Source organism: Oncorhynchus keta, chromosome 1 (assembly GCF_023373465.1).
Source record: "Oncorhynchus keta strain PuntledgeMale-10-30-2019 chromosome 1, Oket_V2, whole genome shotgun sequence".
In the NCBI taxonomy this organism is placed as follows: domain Eukaryota; kingdom Metazoa; phylum Chordata; class Actinopteri; order Salmoniformes; family Salmonidae; genus Oncorhynchus; species Oncorhynchus keta.
This window is the reverse complement of record NC_068421.1, coordinates 8,387,550-8,405,737: the sequence shown is the minus strand read 5'-3', so window position 1 is coordinate 8,405,737 and position 18,188 is coordinate 8,387,550. Positions and strand designations below refer to the sequence as shown.

General features: G+C 41.9%; 1 protein-coding gene across 5 annotated transcripts in view; it reads left to right on the top strand.

Annotated features, from left to right (window-relative positions):
* The first annotated feature begins 17,626 nt into the window (after positions 1 to 17,626).
* The window catches only part of LOC118372471 (aldehyde dehydrogenase family 3 member A2-like), a 21,866-nt gene continuing 21,304 nt past the window's right edge, over positions 17,627 to 18,188 (top strand). For 4 of the 5 annotated variants that reach the window (XM_052488025.1, XM_052488057.1, XM_052488169.1 and 1 more), the window contains exon 1: positions 18,004 to 18,188. This exon is cut by the window's right edge and continues 69 nt beyond it. The gene's annotated coding sequence lies outside the window, so the exon portion shown is untranslated. The other variant, XM_052488075.1, reaches the window with a different exon arrangement.

The window sequence follows — 18,188 nt, the reverse complement described above, 5'->3', positions numbered from 1 at the left end:
ACTTGTCATCTCCCGTCTGGATTACTGCAACTCGCTGTTGGCTGGGCTCCCTGCCTGTGCCATTAAACCCTACAACTCATCCAGAACGCCGCAGCCCGTCTGGTGTTCAACCTTCCCAAGTTCTCTCACGTCACCCCGCTCCTCCGCTCTCTCCACTGGCTTCCAGTTGAAGCTCGCATCCGCTACAAGACCATGGTGCTTGCCTACGGAGCTGTGAGGGGAACGGCACCTCAGTACCTCCAGGCTCTGATCAGGCCCTACACCCAAACAAGGGCACTGCGTTCATCCACCTCTGGCCTGCTCGCCTCCCTACCACTGAGGAAGTACAGTTCCCGCTCAGCCCAGTCAAAACTGTTCGCTGCTCTGGCCCCCAATGGTGGAACAAACTCCCTCACGACGCCAGGACAGCGGAGTCAATCACCACCTTCCGGAGACACCTGAAACCCCACCTCTTTAAGGAATACCTAGGATAGGATAAGTCATCCTTCTCACCCCCCTAAAGATTTAGATGCACTATTGTAAAGTGGCTGTTCCACTGGATGTCATAAGGTGAATGCACCAATTTGTAAGTCGCTCTGGATAAGAGCGTCTGCTAAATTACTTAAATGTTAAATGTTATCAGGGAGTTTATCAGGGATCAGTCTTTCATGTATAATAAATCTAACCTTTTTGAACAAGTTTGCGCAAGTAGAGTAATATATTGAAAGTATGACTTTCTATTTAAATACATTTGACTTGCGGTGGGTGAGGGTCAGTTGTGACCAGTTTTATTTATTTATTTCTAATAAAATGAACACACTCTGTCTCCCCAACTTCAATGACAGTACAACTGAACCACACAAACATACACACCATTTTTAATAGAAAAAAAAAACATCCTTGTCTCCTGATACATCATTAAAATAAAATATTTTAAAATAATTTTCTGATCTCACCATTGTTAATTTACAGTTAGCAGCTCTAATTACCTTTGGGTGTCCTAGATTTCCTTCATCTCAGTGTGTGTCTGAGACAATGGGGGTATGCGTGCGTGTGTGTGTGTGTCTTAGATACCTGAGCCAAACAGTTTAAACCAGTTCCATGCATAGTAACATAATTACTCCAACCATTTGCACAACACAGTAACACAACGCTGTAAATTCATCAAACACCACCTCAGTAAAGGAACATTTCTTGTTTTTAGATCCATAATAGTGTCGTTGAGACATCTCACAGTTGGCAGTAATTCTCTCAGTACTTCACCCTATGACCGGAGCAGGTACTTTACACTGGTCTTCTCCAAAGGAGTATATTCCTCCACATCGGGAACGTAGTTGATATGGGGGATGTGTGTGTGTGTGTGTGTGTGTGTGTGTGTGTGTGTGTGTGTGTGTGTGTGTGTGTGTGTGTGTGTGTGTGTGTGTGTGCCAAGAAGATAAGTGAGGTGTGTGCGTGAGCCAGGAGTTGAGTCAAACATAATTAGGACTGGGCTGTGATGACAGAGACAGTCTAACCAGTTGACCTCTGACCTGCCTGCTGGTTGCACTGAGAGGCAAATGATTCTCAGGCAGAAACCGACTGCTGTCTGGGCTTGGGCGGTGTCCGGATTGTCGTACCTTTATACCGACCTTGTGCCGTACAGTGATATTCAGTAATACCGGCACTGAGCACAAGGGGCGCTGTTTCCAAACCTCACTGTTAGCAATCTCACCCCCACTACCTTGGATTCCCCTCAGGACCTGTTTACCCTGTTCTACTCAGCCAACTCCAACCTCAGTCTCCACATCTCACCCCCACTACCTTGGATTCCCCTCAGGACCTGTTTACCCTGTTCTACTAAGACAACTCCAACCTCAGTCTCCACATCTCACCCCCACTACCTTGGATTCCCCTCAGGACCTGTTTACCCTGTTCTACTCAGCCAACTCCAACCTCAGTCTCCACATCTCACCCCCACTACCTTGGACTCCCCTCAGGACCTGTTTACCTGTTCTACTCAGCCAACTCCAACCTCAGTCTCCACATCTCACCCCCACTACCTTGGACTCCCCTCAGGACCTGTTTACCCTGTTCTACTCAGCCAACTCCAACCTCAGTCTCCACATCTCACCCCCACTACCTTGGATTCCCCTCAGGACCTGTTTACCCTGTTCTACTCCGCCAACTCCAACCTCAGTCTCCACATCTCACCCCCACTACCTTGGATTCCCCTCAGGACCTGTTTACCCTGTTCTACTCAGCCAACTCCAACCTCAGTCTCCACATCTCACCACCACTACCTTGGATTAGCCCACTGTTCCCCTGAACAAGGTGGTTAGCCCACTGTTCTCCTGAACGAGGTGCTTAGCCCATTGTTCCCCTGAACAAGGTGGTTAGCCCACTGTTCCCCTGAACAAGGTGGTTAGCCCACTGTTCCCCTGAAAAGGTGGTTAGCCCACTGTTCCCCTGAACAAGGTGGTTAGCCCATTGTTCCCTGAACAAGGTGGTTAGCCCACTGTTCCCCTGAAAAGGTGGTTAGCCCACTGTTCCCTGAACAAGGTGGTTAGCCCACTGTTCCCTGAACAAGGTGGTTAGCCCACTGTTCCCCTGAACAAGGTGGTTAGCCCACTGTTCTCCTGAACGAGGTGGTTAGCCCACTGTTCCCCTGAACAGGCAGTTAACCCACTGTTCCCCTGAACAAGGCAGTTAACCCACTGTTCCCCTGAACAAGGCAGTTAACCCACTGTTCCCCTGAACAAGGTGGTTAGCCCACTGTTCTCCTGAACGAGGTGGTTAGCCCACTGTTCCCCTGAACAGGCAGTTAACCCACTGTTCCCCTGAACAAGGCAGTTAACCCACTGTTCCCCTGAACAAGGTGGTTAGCCCACTGTTCTCCTGAACGAGGTGGTTAGCCCACTGTTCCCCTGAACAAGGCAGTTAACCCATTGTTCCCCTGAACAGGCAGTTAACCCATTGTTCCCCTGAACAGGCAGTTAACCCATTGTTCCCCTGAACAGGCAGTTAACCCACTGTTCCCCTGAACAGGCAGTTAACCCACTGTTCCCCTGAACAAGGTGGTTAGCCCACTGTTCCCCTGAACAAGGTGGTTAGTCCACTGTTTCCCTGAACAAGGTGGTTAGCCCACTGTTCCCCTGAACAAGGTGGTTAGCCCACTGTTCCCTGAACAAGGTGGTTCCCACTGTTCCCTGAACAAGGTGGTTAGCCCACTGTTCCCTGAACAAGGTGGTTAGCCCATTGTTCCCCTGAACAAGGTGGTTAGCCCACTGTTCTCCTGAACGAGGTGGTTAGCCCACTGTTCCCCTGAACAGGCAGTTAACCCACTGTTCCCCTGAACAAGGCAGTTAACCCACTGTTCCCCTGAACAAGGCAGTTAACCCATTGTTCCCCTGAACAGGCAGTTAACCCATTGTTCCCCTGAACAGGCAGTTAACCCATTGTTCCCCTGAACAGGCAGTTAACCCATTGTTCCCCTGAACGAGGTGGTTAGCCCACTGTTCCCCTGAACAGGCAGTTAACCCACTGTTCCCCTGAACAGGCAGTTAACCCACTGTTCCCCTGAACAGGCAGTTAACCCATTGTTCCCCTGAACAGGCAGTTAGCCCACTGTTCCCCTGAACAGGCAGTTAACCCATTGTTCCCCTGAACAGGCAGTTAACCCATTGTTCCTAGCCCGTCATTGTGAATAAGAATTTGTTCTTAACTGACTTGCCTAGTTAAATAAAGGTATTAAAAAAAATACTAATCTCTCGCCACACTCAGATGGGTCCCAAATGGTACCCTATTCCATATGTAGTGACGTGATCTTGTAGTGCACTACATAGGGAATAGGGTTTAATTCGGGGTGCATCCCTCCTCTACTGTGCTTTGTCCCTCCATCCCTCCTCTCTTTCCCTCTCTGTCTGTTCTTGTGTCTCTCTAACAGTGTTATCTCTAGGGAGTCTGTCTGCAGGTGAGGTTGATGAATACAGGAGTAGTGCTGATTAGAGCCAGAAACATACAAGTGCGTTATTAAGAAAATATTCAGTCCACTGAATTTTTTTTATTCACATTTTGTTGCATTACAGCCTTATTCTAAATTGCAGTTTTGTAATTGCCTAAAACAAGCAGACAACAAGAACATTGTGTTTAAAAAATGTTTTTGCTGTGAGCCGATGAGGTAACCTAGGTAACCACAGGCTGTTTACCCCCACAGGCGGGCAGAGTCGCGAGGTTCTAGCTTAACACCTGACTGGGTCTATCCCTGGAGGCAGTCAATAATATCTGTCGGGTGATTGGTTGAGCCTTCTTGGGTGCGTGACGTCGCACAACCTTTGCCAAAAATACAAAACATGGCGAACATCTTCTCTCACCTCAGCTCTGAAACCAGTAGTAAACACCAACTGCAGTTACAGAGCCGTAAGAACGTTTTCAACACCCTTTGACTTTTTCCACATTTTGTTGCGTTACAGCCTGAATTTAAAATTGATTATATTTATATTTTTTTTGTCACTGGCCCACACACAATACCCCATAATGTCAAAGTGGAATAGTTTTTTTTAGTTTTTTTTTTACAAATTAATAAAAAAATTAAAAGATGAAGTAGATAAATATTAGACCCCTTTGGTATGGGAAAACTCCCAAAGAGTGGTCTCTTCTCGATCAAATTCTTTGAATATTCATTGAGGGGTGGTGAATATTCGATGAGGGATGTTCAATATTCAATGAGAGGGGTTGGTGTCAACCGCCTGAATTCTATGGCAAATGTATTACAAATTAATCAACCTCATGAATATGCATAGACTGTCTCGAATTTCAACAGGGACAGCTTTGATATAAAATGTGTTTTTTTCTCAAAGTTGCCAGGATGTCACTAGCATCACACTTATAGCAGTACTAACAACCTAAACATTGCCAAACGTCTATTAGATCAAATAAGCATTACGTATCAAAATAGCAATTCATGTTTATCTTGACTAAATTCAACGTACTCTCTTGCCCCCATACAAAAACTCCTCACTTGCTTAATAATTCATGATCTCCTTAAACATGGACACATTTTTTGGGGTGGAGTAAAACGCTCTCGCTTCGCCTCTTCCTCTCTGCTAACAGTTACAGGGCTTTGACTAGATGAGATACACTTTATGCCAGAATTGACCAGAATTGACAATTCGTAGCAGGTCAGGATAATTAACATAGCAGGTCGGGATAATTAACATAGCAGGTCAGGATAATTATTGTAGCAGGTCAGGATAATTAACATAGCAGGTCAGAATAATTAATGTAGCAGGTCAGGATAATTAACGTAGCAGGTCAGGATAATTAACATAGCAGGTCAGGATAATTAATGTAGCAGGTCAGGATAATTAACATAGCAGGTCAGGATAATTAACATAGCAGGTTAGGATAATTAATGTAGCAGGTTAGGATAATTATCGTAGCAGGTCAGGATAATTAACATAGCAGGTCAGGATAATTAATGTAGCAGGTTAGGATAATTAACATAGCAGGTTAGGATAATTAATGTAGCAGGTTAGGATAATTAATGTAGCAGGTTAGGATAATTAATGTAGCAGGTTAGGATAATTAATGTAGCAGGTTAGGATAATTAATGTAGCAGGTTAGGATAATTAACATAGCAGGTTAGGATAATTAATGTAGCAGGTTAGGATAATTAACGTAGCAGGTTAGGATAATTAATGTAGCAGGTTAGGATAATTAACGTAGCAGGTTAGGATAATTAATGTAGCAGGTTAGGATAATTAATGTAGCAGGTTAGGATAATTAATGTAGCAGGTTAGGATAATTAATGTAGCAGGTTAGGATAATTAATGTAGCAGGTTAGGATAATTATCGTAGCAGGTTAGGATAATTAATGTAGCAGGTCAGGATAATTAATGTAGCAGGTTAGGATAATTAATGTAGCAGGTTAGGATAATTAATGTAGCAGGTTAGGATAATTAATGTAGCAGGTTAGGATAATTAATGTAGCAGGTTAGGATAATTAATGTAGCAGGTCAGGATAATTAATGTAGCAGGTTAGGATAATTAATGTAGCAGGTTAGGATAATTAATGTAGCAGGTTAGGATAATTAACGTAGCAGGTCAGGATAATTAATGTAGCAGGTTGGGATAATTAATGTAGCAGGTCAGGATAATTAACGTAGCAGGTTAGGATAATTAATGTAGCAGGTTAGGATAATTAATGTAGCAGGTTAGGATAATTAACATAGCAGGTCAGGATAATTAATGTAGCAGGTCAGGATAATTAACGTAGCAGGTCAGGATAATTAATGTAGCAGGTTAGGATAATTAACGTAGCAGGTCAGGATAATTAACGTAGCAGGTTAGGATAATTAATGTAGCAGGTTAGGATAATTAATGTAGCAGGTCAGGATAATTAATGTAGCAGGTTGGGATAATTAACGTAGCAGGTCAGGATAATTAATGTAGCAGGTTGGGATAATTAATGTAGCAGGTTGGGATAATTAATGTAGCAGGTTAAGATAATTAACGTAGCAGGTTGAGATAATTAACGGGATAATTAATGTGGCAAAGCTAATAAAACAAACAGAAACACAAGGATTTATCGTTTTATTTTTTACAGAAATGCATGGTGATCGACTAGGAATGCCTTAGAGATCGGATAATTAATCGATAGCAGGTTGGGATAATTAACCGGTTGGTGACCACTGGTTTAGAGAACCATGGTAGTATCCCAAATGGCACCCTATTCCCTATAGTGCACTAATTTGAACCCGTTTGACCAGAGCCTTGGTCAAAAGTAGTGTGCACTATAAAAAGATACTATGAACCGTTGGATAATCCCCACAGGTTGGATAATTACCCGCTGGTCTCTAATTAATGTAGCAGGTTGGGATAGATTACCCCCCCGCTGGTCTCTAATTACCCCTCCCACAGTAGATACCCCCCCCGGTCCCCCTATCGCAGGTAGGATAATTAACGACCCCTCCTTAGGATAAATAACACTGTGGCCTGTGTGAGGGCAGAGGGGGGGACTGGAGTGTCTCGGTCATGACTGGTTTATATAACGAGAACCTCTCAGCGACCAGTGATCCAAGGAAGAAAGGGAGATAAAGAGTGCATCCCAAATGGTATTTCCTATTTAGTGTACCACTTGTGCGCACTATATATGCGATAGGGAGCAGTTGAGGACTTAGCAACAGCAGTTTACTGTGTGTTTCTAAATGACCCGTACTGCAGCTTATTGGCTGAATAAAGTATTTCAAATCAAATCAAATGTTATTAGTCACATGCGCCGAATACAACAGGTACTCCTGTGAAATGCTTACTTATAAGCCCTTAATCAGCAACGCAGTTAAAAAAATATGAATAAGAATAAGAATTAAAAGGAACAAATAATTAAAGACCAGCAGTAAAATAACAAGTGAGGTTATATACAGGGGTACAGGTTAGTAATGAGACTATATACAGGGGGTACAGGTTAGTAATGAGACTATATACAGGGGTACCGGTTAGTAATGAGGCTATATACAGGGGGTACAGGTTAGTAATGAGACTATATACAGGGGGTACAGGTTAGTAATGAGACTATATACAGGGGTACAGGTTAGTAATGAGACTATATACAGGGGTACAGGTTAGTAATAAGACTATATACAGGGGTACAGGTTAGTAATGAGACTATATACAGGGGGTACAGGTTAGTAATGAGACTATATACAGGGGTACAGGTTAGTAATGAGACTATATACAGGGGTACAGGTTAGTAATGAGACTATATACAGGGGGTACAGGTTAGTAATGAGGCTATATACAGGGGTACAGGTTAGTAATGAGACTATATACAGGGGTACAGGTTAGTAATGAGACTATATACAGGGGGATACAGGTTAGTAATTAATGTAGAGACTATATACAGGGGTACAGGTTAGTAATGAGACTATATACAGGGGTACAGGTTAGTAATGAGACTATATACAGGGGGTACAGGTTAGTAATGAGACTATATACAGGGGTACAGGTTAGTAATGAGACTATATACAGGGGGTACAGGTTAGTAATGAGACTATATACAGGGGTACAGGTTAGTAATAACTATATACAGGGGTACAGGTTAGTAATGAGACTATACAGGGGTACAGGTACTAGTAATGAGACCCCATATACAGGGTACAGGTTAGAACAGGGGTACAGGTTAGTAATGAGACTATATACAGGGGGTACAGGTTAGTAATGAGACTATATACAGGGGTACAGGTTAGTAATGAGACTATATACAGGGGGTACAGGTTAGTAATGAGACTATATACAGGGGGTACAGGTTAGTAATGAGACTATATACAGGGGTACAGGTTAGTAATGAGACTATATACAGGGGTACAGGTTAGTAATGAGACTATATACAGGGGGTACAGGTTAGTAATGAGACTATATACAGGGGTACAGGTTAGTAATGAGACTATACATACAGGGGTATACAGGGGGTACAGGTTAGTAATGAGACTATAGTACAGGGGGTACAGGTTAGTAATGAGACTATATACAGGGGTACAGGTTAGTAATGAGAATATAGAATACAGGTTAGTAATGAGGACTATATACAGGGGTACAGGTTAGTAATGAGACTATATACAGGGGTACAGGTTAGTAATGAGACTATATACAGGGGTACAGGTTAGTAATGAGACTATATACAGGGGTACAGGTTAGTAATGAGACTACATACAGGGGTACAGGTTAGTAATGAGGCTATATACAGGGGGTACAGGTTAGTAATGAGACTATATACAGGGGGTACAGGTTAGTAATGAGACTATATACAGGGGTACAGGTTAGTAATGAGGCTATATACAGGGGGTACAGGTTAGTAATGAGACTATATACAGGGGTACAGGTTAGTAATGAGACTATATACAGGGGTACAGGTTAGTAATGAGACTATATACAGGGGGTACAGGTTAGTAATGAGACTATATACAGGGGTACAGGTTAGTAATGAGACTATATACAGGGGTACAGGTTAGTAATGAGACTATATACAGGGGTACAGGTTAGTAATGAGACTATATACAGGGGTACAGGTTAGTAATGAGACTATATACAGGGGTACAGGTTAGTAATGAGACTATATACAGGGGTACAGGTTAGTAATGAGACTATATACAGGGGGTACAGGTTAGTAATGAGACTATATACAGGGGTACAGGTTAGTAATGAGACTATATACAGGGTACAGGTTAGTAATGAGACTATATACAGGGGTACAGGTTAGTAATGAGACTATATACAGGGGGTACAGGTTAGTAATGAGACTATATACAGGGGTACAGGTTAGTAATGAGACTATATACAGGGGTACAGGTTAGTAATGAGACTATATACAGGGGTACAGGTTAGTAATGAGACTATATACAGGGGTACAGGTTAGTAATGAGACTATATACAGGGGGTACAGGTTAGTAATGAGACTATATACAGGGGTACAGGTTAGTAATGAGACTATATACAGGGGTACAGGTTAGTAATGAGACTATATACAGGGGTACAGGTTAGTAATGAGACTATATACAGGGGTACAGGTTAGTAATGAGACGATATACAGGGGTACAGGTTAGTAATGAGACTATATACAGGGGTACAGGTTAGTAATGAGACTATATACAGGGGTACAGGTTAGTAATGAGACTATATACAGGGGTACAGGTTAGTAATGAGACTATATACAGGGGGTACAGGTTAGTAATGAGACTATATACAGGGGTACAGGTTAGTAATGAGACTATATACAGGGGTACAGGTTAGTAATGAGACTATATACAGGGTACAGGTTAGTAATGAGACTATATACAGGGGAGACTACAGGTTAGTAATGAGACTATATACAGGGGTACAGGTTAGTAATGAGACTATATACAGGGGTACAGGTTAGTAATGAGACTATATACAGGGGTAATGAGGTTAGTAATGAGACTATATACAGGGGGTACAGGTTAGTAATGAGGCTATATACAGGGGTACAGGTTAGTAATGAGACTATATACAGGGGTACAGGTTAGTAATGAGGCTATATACAGGGGGTACAGGTTAGTAATGAGACTATATACAGGGGTACAGGTTAGTAATGAGACTATATACAGGGGTACAGGTTAGTAATGAGATGAGACTATATACAGGGGTACAGGTTAGTAATGAGACTATATACAGGGGGTACAGGTTAGTAATGAGACTATATACAGGGGTACAGGTTAGTAATGAGACTATATACAGGGGGTACAGGTTAGTAATGAGACTATATACAGGGGTACAGGTTAGTAATGAGACTATATACAGGGGTACAGGTTAATGAGACTAATGAGACTATATACAGGGGTACAGGTTAGTAATGAGACTATATACAGGGGTACAGGTTAGTAATGAGACTATATACAGGGGTACAGGTTAGTAATGAGACTATATACAGGGGGTACAGGTTAGTAATGAGACTATATACAGGGGTACAGGTTAGTAATGAGACTATATACAGGGGTACAGGTTAGTAATGAGACTATATACAGGGGTACAGGTTAGTAATGAGACTATATACAGGGGTACAGGTTAGTAATGAGACTATATACAGGGGTACAGGTTAGTAATGAGACTATATACAGGGGTACAGGTTAGTAATGAGACTATATACAGGGGTACAGGTTAGTAATGAGACTATATACAGGGGTACAGGTTAGTAATGAGACTATATACAGGGGGTACAGGTTAGTAATGAGACTATATACAGGGGTACAGGTTAGTAATGAGACTATATACAGGGGGTACAGGTTAGTAATGAGGCTATATACAGGGGTACAGGTTAGTAATGAGACTATATACAGGGGTACAGGTTAGTAATGAGACTATATACAGGGGTACAGGTTAGTAATGAGACTATATACAGGGGGTACAGGTTAGTAATGAGACTATATACAGGGGTACAGGTTAGTAATGAGACTATATACAGGGGTACAGGTTAGTAATGAGACTATATACAGGGGTACAGGTTAGTAATGAGACTATATACAGGGGTACAGGTTAGTAATGAGACTATATACAGGGGTACAGGTTAGTAATGAGACTATATACAGGGGTACAGGTTAGTAATGAGACTATATACAGGGGTACAGGTTAGTAATGAGACTATATACAGGGGTACAGGTTAGTAATGAGACTATATACAGGGGTACAGGTTAGTAATGAGACTATATACAGGGGTACAGGTTAGTAATGAGACTATATACAGGGGTACAGGTTAGTAATGAGACTATATACAGGGGTACAGGTTAGTAATGAGACTATATACAGGGGTACAGGTTAGTAATGAGACTATATACAGGGGGTACAGGTTAGTAATGAGACTATATACAGGGGTACAGGTTAGTAATGAGACTATATACAGGGGTACAGGTTAGTAATGAGACTATATACAGGGGGTACAGGTTAGTAATGAGACTATATACAGGGGTACAGGTTAGTAATGAGACTATATACAGGGGTACAGGTTAGTAATGAGACTATATACAGGGGTACAGGTTAGTAATGAGACTATATACAGGGGTACAGGTTAGTAATGAGACTATATACAGGGGTACAGGTTAGTAATGAGACTATATACAGGGGTACAGGTTAGTAATGAGACTATATACAGGGGTACAGGTTAGTAATGAGACTATATACAGGGGTACAGGTTAGTAATGAGACTATATACAGGGGTACAGGTTAGTAATGAGACTATATACAGGGGTACAGGTTAGTAATGAGACTATATACAGGGGGTACAGGTTAGTAATGAGGCTATATACAGGGGTACAGGTTAGTAATGAGACTATATACAGGGGTACAGGTTAGTAATGAGACTATATACAGGGGTACAGGTTAGTAATGAGACTATATACAGGGGTACAGGTTAGTAATGAGACTATATACAGGGGTACAGGTTAGTAATGAGACTATATACAGGGGTACAGGTTAGTAATGAGACTATATACAGGGGTACAGGTTAGTAATGAGACTATATACAGGGGTACAGGTTAGTAATGAGACTATATACAGGGGTACAGGTTAGTAATGAGACTATATACAGGGGTACAGGTTAGTAATGAGACTATATACAGGGGGTACAGGTTAGTAATGAGACTATATACAGGGGTACAGGTTAGTAATGAGACTATATACAGGGGGTACAGGTTAGTAATGAGACTATATACAGGGGGTACAGGTTAGTAATGAGACTATATACAGGGGGTACAGGTTAGTAATGAGACTATATACAGGGGGTACAGGTTAGTAATGAGACTATATACAGGGGTACAGGTTAGTAATGAGACTATATACAGGGGTACAGGTTAGTAATGAGACTATATACAGGGGGTACAGGTTAGTAATGAGACTATATACAGGGGTACAGGTTAGTAATGAGACTATATACAGGGGGTACAGGTTAGTAATGAGACTATATACAGGGGTACAGGTTAGTAATGAGACTATATACAGGGGGTACAGGTTAGTATACAGGGGTACAGGTTAGTAATGAGTCTACATACAGGGGTACAGGTTAGTAATGAGACTATATACAGGGGTACAGGTTAGTAATGAGGCTATATACAGGGGTACAGGTTAGTAATGAGGCTATATACAGGGGTACAGGTTAGTCATGAGGCTATATACAGGGGCTACAGGTTAGTAATGAGACTATATACAGGGGTACAGGTTAGTAATGAGACTATATACAGGGGGTACAGGTTAGTAATGAGACTATATACAGGGGTACAGGTTAGTAATGAGACTATATACAGGGGTACAGGTTAGTGGAGGTAATTGAGGTAATATGTACATGTAGGTAGAGTTATTAAAGTGACTGTAGATAATAAACAGAGAGTAGCAGCAGTGTTTTTCTACCATCCGTAGTTCATGTTGTCAAACAGAAACTCTTTTCACATGAAAACAGTTGGTTTTTGTTAATAGGATTCAATTATCTTGAGGGAAAAAAGAAACCTCAGCTATTCAATGAGCTATTCTATTCGTTTGTCTACAATGGGGAAACGCTTATATTTTCTCTCGCCGATCCATCATGAAAAGTAAAATTTTTCCTCAGAGATTTCAAGATGCGTTATGAGAACATTGTTCCACAGCTCCAAAGGCTAAATTGGTGTCCCAAATGGTACCCTTTTCTCCACAAGGGCCCCATAGAGATCAGGTCTAAAGTAGTGCACTATATAGGGAACTGTGTGGCATTGGGGACACAGCCCCTTGCGCTGCTGCAACACAAGAATGGCTTTGTCACCCATCAGACAATGTATGGTGTTGTTGAGCAGAAATCTAACCACACAAAACTAGCTACATGATCTACAGCCCCCCTTTAATTACCCAGCATGCATTATTCTCCTCCACTAAATGAGGCCTTTGTTTTCTTGTACCTCTGTTTGTTGACCTCTACACTTTGTCCTCACATGAACAGTCCCTTTAAAGTATATCTGATTGTGAATCTCCTCCTCATCTCTGTGACTTGCTGTGTCACTGTTTGTATTAACTTGTTGTCCTGTTTTGTGAATAGAGGTGATAATGGGAGCCATTTTGTGCCTTGTGTTTCTTGCAGAGGTTCCTGCTGTGAGGCTGATGTGGTGAAACTGGTGTTCCTGCTGTGAGGCTGATGGGGGAACTGGTGTTCCTGCTGTGAGGCTGATGGGGAAACTGGTGTTCCTGCTGTGAGGCTGATGGGGAAACTGGTGTTCCTGCTGTGAGGCTGATGGGGAAACTGGTGTTCCTGCTGTGAGGCTGATGGGGAAACTGGTGTTCCTGCTGTGAGGCTGATGGGGAAACTGGTGTTCCTGCTGTGAGGCTGATGGGGAAACTGGTGTTCCTGCTGTGAGGCTGATGGGTAACTGGTGTACGTGTGGCTCCACCATCTTGGACTTGTAGCACTGAAGCAACAGTTATGGCTCAGTGTCAGTCTTACCAAAAATGCAATAGTTCATTTTAAATGCAATTAAAATTTTGCTTTTATTTATTTATACAATGGTTATAAACCTTCAATCATTTTAAAGACGTTTATAATGCCATTAAACTTGTTTAATGCAGGTTGTTTTTATTTCATATTGTGCCATTTGCATTTAATTTCTGTTACATTGTTGAACATGTATTCTAACCTCAATGACAGACTGAGTATGATGTATTCAGTGTATTCTTCCTGGGTACAGTTTTGTCATGTAAATAATGTGCTTCCTATTGTTTTACAAGTGATTATGTCCAATGGTACTCTGATTAGTATGGAAGGCAAATTCCAAGCGTTATAATGTACTGTGTGAATCATAGCCTACAACAGTATGAACGAAACCATAGAATTGGGAATTAGAGTAAGCAAATCATCTATGGATGACTAAACTACCTGCAGTAAACCATTTCCCTCTCAATCTGTATAATGGAGAGTCCCAATACATTTCATTTCTGTATAATGGAAGTAATACATTTCCTTCAATCTGTATTGTGGAGAGTCCCAGCATACATTCCCTCTCAATCTGTATCATGGAGAGTCATTTTAAAGAGTCTCAGCATAATTTCCATTAAACTTGTTTATGGAGAGTCCCAGTTTTTCATTTCATCATTGTCTCAGCATACATTTCAATTTAATATTCTGTTACATTTCCTTCAAATTATGGATTCCCAGATACATTTCCTCTCAATCTGTATTGTGGAGAGTCCCAGATGTTTCCCTCTCAATCTTCCTATGGAGAGTCCTAAAGCAATTCATTTTGTCTCAATCTGTATGTCCCAGCAATTCCTATTCTCAATTTATTGTGGAGAGATTAATTTCCCTCTCAATCTGTATTGTGGAGAGTCCCAGCATACATTTCCCTCTCAATTATATGGAGAGTCCCAGCATACATTTCCCTCTCAATCTGTATTGTGGAGAGTCCCAGAATAATTTCAATCTGTATTATGGAGACTAAACTACCTCTCAATCTGTATTGTGGAAACATACATTTCCTTCTCAATCTGTATTATGGAGAGTCCCAGCATACATTTCCCTCTCAATCTGTATTATGGAGAGTCCCAGCAATACATTTCCCTCTCAATCTGCATTATGGAGAGTCCCAGCATACATTTCCTCTCAATCTGTATTATGGAGAGTCCCAGCATACATTTCCCTCTCAATCTGTATTATGGAGAGTCCCAGCATACATTTCCCTCTCAATCTGTATTATGGAGAGTCCCAGCATACATTTCCCTCTCAATCTGTATCATGGAGAGTCCCAGCATACATTTCCCTCTCAATCTGTATTGAGAGTCCCAGCATACATTTCCCTCTCAATCTGTATTATGGAGAGTCCCAGCATACATTTCCCTCTCAATCTGTATTATGGAGAGTCCCAGCAATTAATTTCCCTCTCAATCTGTATTGTGGAGAGTCCCAGCATACATTTCCCTCTCAATCTGTATTATGGAGAGTCCCAGCATACATTTCCCTCTCAATCTGTATTGTGGAGAGTCCCAGCATACATTTCCCTCTCAATCTGTATTATGGAGAGTCCCAGCATACATTTCCCTCTCAATCTGTATTATGGAGAGTCCCAGCATACATTTCCCTCTCAATCTGTATTATGGAGAGTCCCAGCATACATTTCCCTCTCAATCTGTATTATGGAGAGTCCCAGCAATTAATTTCCCTCTCAATCTGTATTGTGGAGAGTCCCAGCATACATTTCCCTCTCAATCTGTATTATGGAGAGTCCCAGCATACATTTCCCTCTCAATCTGTATTATGGAGAGTCCCAGCATACATTTCCCTCTCAATCTGTATTATGGAGAGTCCCAGCATACATTTCCCTCTCAATCTGTATTATGGAGAGTCCCAGCATACATTTCCCTCTCAATCTGTATTATGGAGAGTCCCAGCATACATTTCCCTCTCAATCTGTATTATGGAGAGTCCCAGCATACATTTCCCTCTCAATCTGTATTATGGAGAGTCCCAGCATACATTTCCCTCTCAATCTGTATTATGGAGAGTCCCAGCATACATTTCCCTCTCAATCTGTATAATGGAGAGTCCCAGCATACATTTCCCTCTCAATCTGTATTATGGAGAGTCCCAGCATACATTTCCCTCTCAATCTGTATTATGGAGAGTCTCAGCAATTCATTTCCCTCTCAATCTGTATTATGGAGAGTCCCAGCATACATTTCCCTCTCAATCTGTATTATGGAGAGTCCCAGCATACATTTCCCTCTCAATCTGTATAATGGAGAGTCCCAGCAATTAATTTCCCTCTCAATCTGTATTATGGAGAGTCCCAGCATACATTTCCCTCTCAATCTGTATCATGGAGAGTCCCAGCATACATTTCCCTCTCAATCTGTATTATGGAGAGTCCCAGCATACATTTCCCTCTCAATCTGTATTGTGGAGAGTCCCAGCATACATTTCCCTCTCAATCTGTATTGTGGAGAGTCCCAGCAAACATTTCTAGTGGTTGTTGTTGTGGTTTAAGTGTTGAAGCGCACTTAAAATGTTTATCAAGCACATTCATATGGATTGATAGTCCCGTCTCGTGGTGCTAAACTGATATGTGGAATTGTTTTGAGATGGTTATACACTACATGACCAAAAGTATGTGGACACCTGCTCGTTGAACAACTCATTCCAAAATCATGGGTATTATTCATATGGAGTTGGTCCCCTCATTTGCTGCTATAACAGCCTCCACTCTCCTGGGAAGGTTTTCCACTAGATGTTGGAACATTGCTGCTATAACAGCCTCCACTCTCCTGGGAAGGTTTTCCACTAGATGTTGGAACATTGCTGCTATAACATCCTCCACTCTTCTGGGAGGGTTTTCCACTAGATGTTGGAACATTGCTGCTATAACAGCCTCCACTCTTCTGGGAGGGTTTTCCACTAGATGTTGGAACATTGCTGCTATAACAGCCTCCACTCTTCTGGGAGGGTTTTCCACTAGATGTTGTAACATTGCTGCTATAACAGCCTCCACTCTTCTGGGAAGGTTTTCCACTAGATGTTGTAACATTTCTGCGGGGACTTGCTTCCATTCAGTCACAAGAGCATTAGTGAGGTCAGGCACTGATGTTGGGCGATTAGGCCTGGCTGGCGGTCGGCGTTTCAATTCATCCCAAAGGTGTTAGATGAGGTTGAGGTCAGGGCTCTGTGCAGGACATTCAAGTTCTTCCCACACCGATCTCAAAAAACTATTTCTGTATGGACCTCGCTTTGCACACGGGGGCATTGTTATGCTAAAACAGCAAAAGCTGTTTCCCCCAAACTGTTGCCACGAAGGTGGAAGCACAGAGTCATCTAGAATGTCCTTGTATGTTGTTGCGTTAAGATTTCCCTTCACTGGAATTAAGAGGCCTAGCCCGAACCATGAAAAACAGCCCCAGATCATTAATACTCCTCCACCAAACTTTACAGTTAAACTTTCCAGAGGTAGTTTGGAACTCGGTAGTGAGTGTTGCAACCGAGGACAGACGGTGTTTATACGCTTCAGCACTTGTCGGTCTCGTTCGGTGAGCTTGTTTGGCCTACCACTTTGTGGGTGCGCCGTTGTTGCTCCTAGAAGTTTCCACTTCCCAATAACAGCACTTACAGTTGACTGGGGCAGCTCTAGCAGGACAGAAATTTGACAAACTGACTTGTTGGAAAGGTGGCATCCTATGACAGTGTCACGTTAAAAGTCACTGAGCGCTTCAGTAAGGCCATTCTACTGCCAAAGTTTGGTCAATGGACATTGCATTGCTGTGTGCTCGATTTTATACACATGTCAACAATGGGTGTGGCTATGTATACGTATATATTTTAAACATATTTAATTAACTTCATTAAGAAAATTCTAAGTCATTTTTAGGTTGTTTTCCATAAAGACAAATAATTCCATTAATTAGCAAAAATGCAAAAAAACGGCTAATTTGAGTCGGCTACCGTCTGCAGCTAAACGGATACCACCCGTCGCCTCGAGCAATAAATGAACGTCAATCCCACGGTTACGTCAGTGAGGCAGAACCTGGGCAGAACAGAAGGTACTGTGGCATAACGTAGTTCACCTCCTTGGTAATGAGACATCGATAGCAACGCATGTTTTTCACACGGTTAATGGCTTTTTATTTTATGCAAGAAGTTTGCGCAGAATAGTAAAGTTTATGATATCGTTTTTTTTTAAAAACACTGTCCCGCAGGATTGAACTTTCAGAAGTGTATTTTTTGTCCTTCG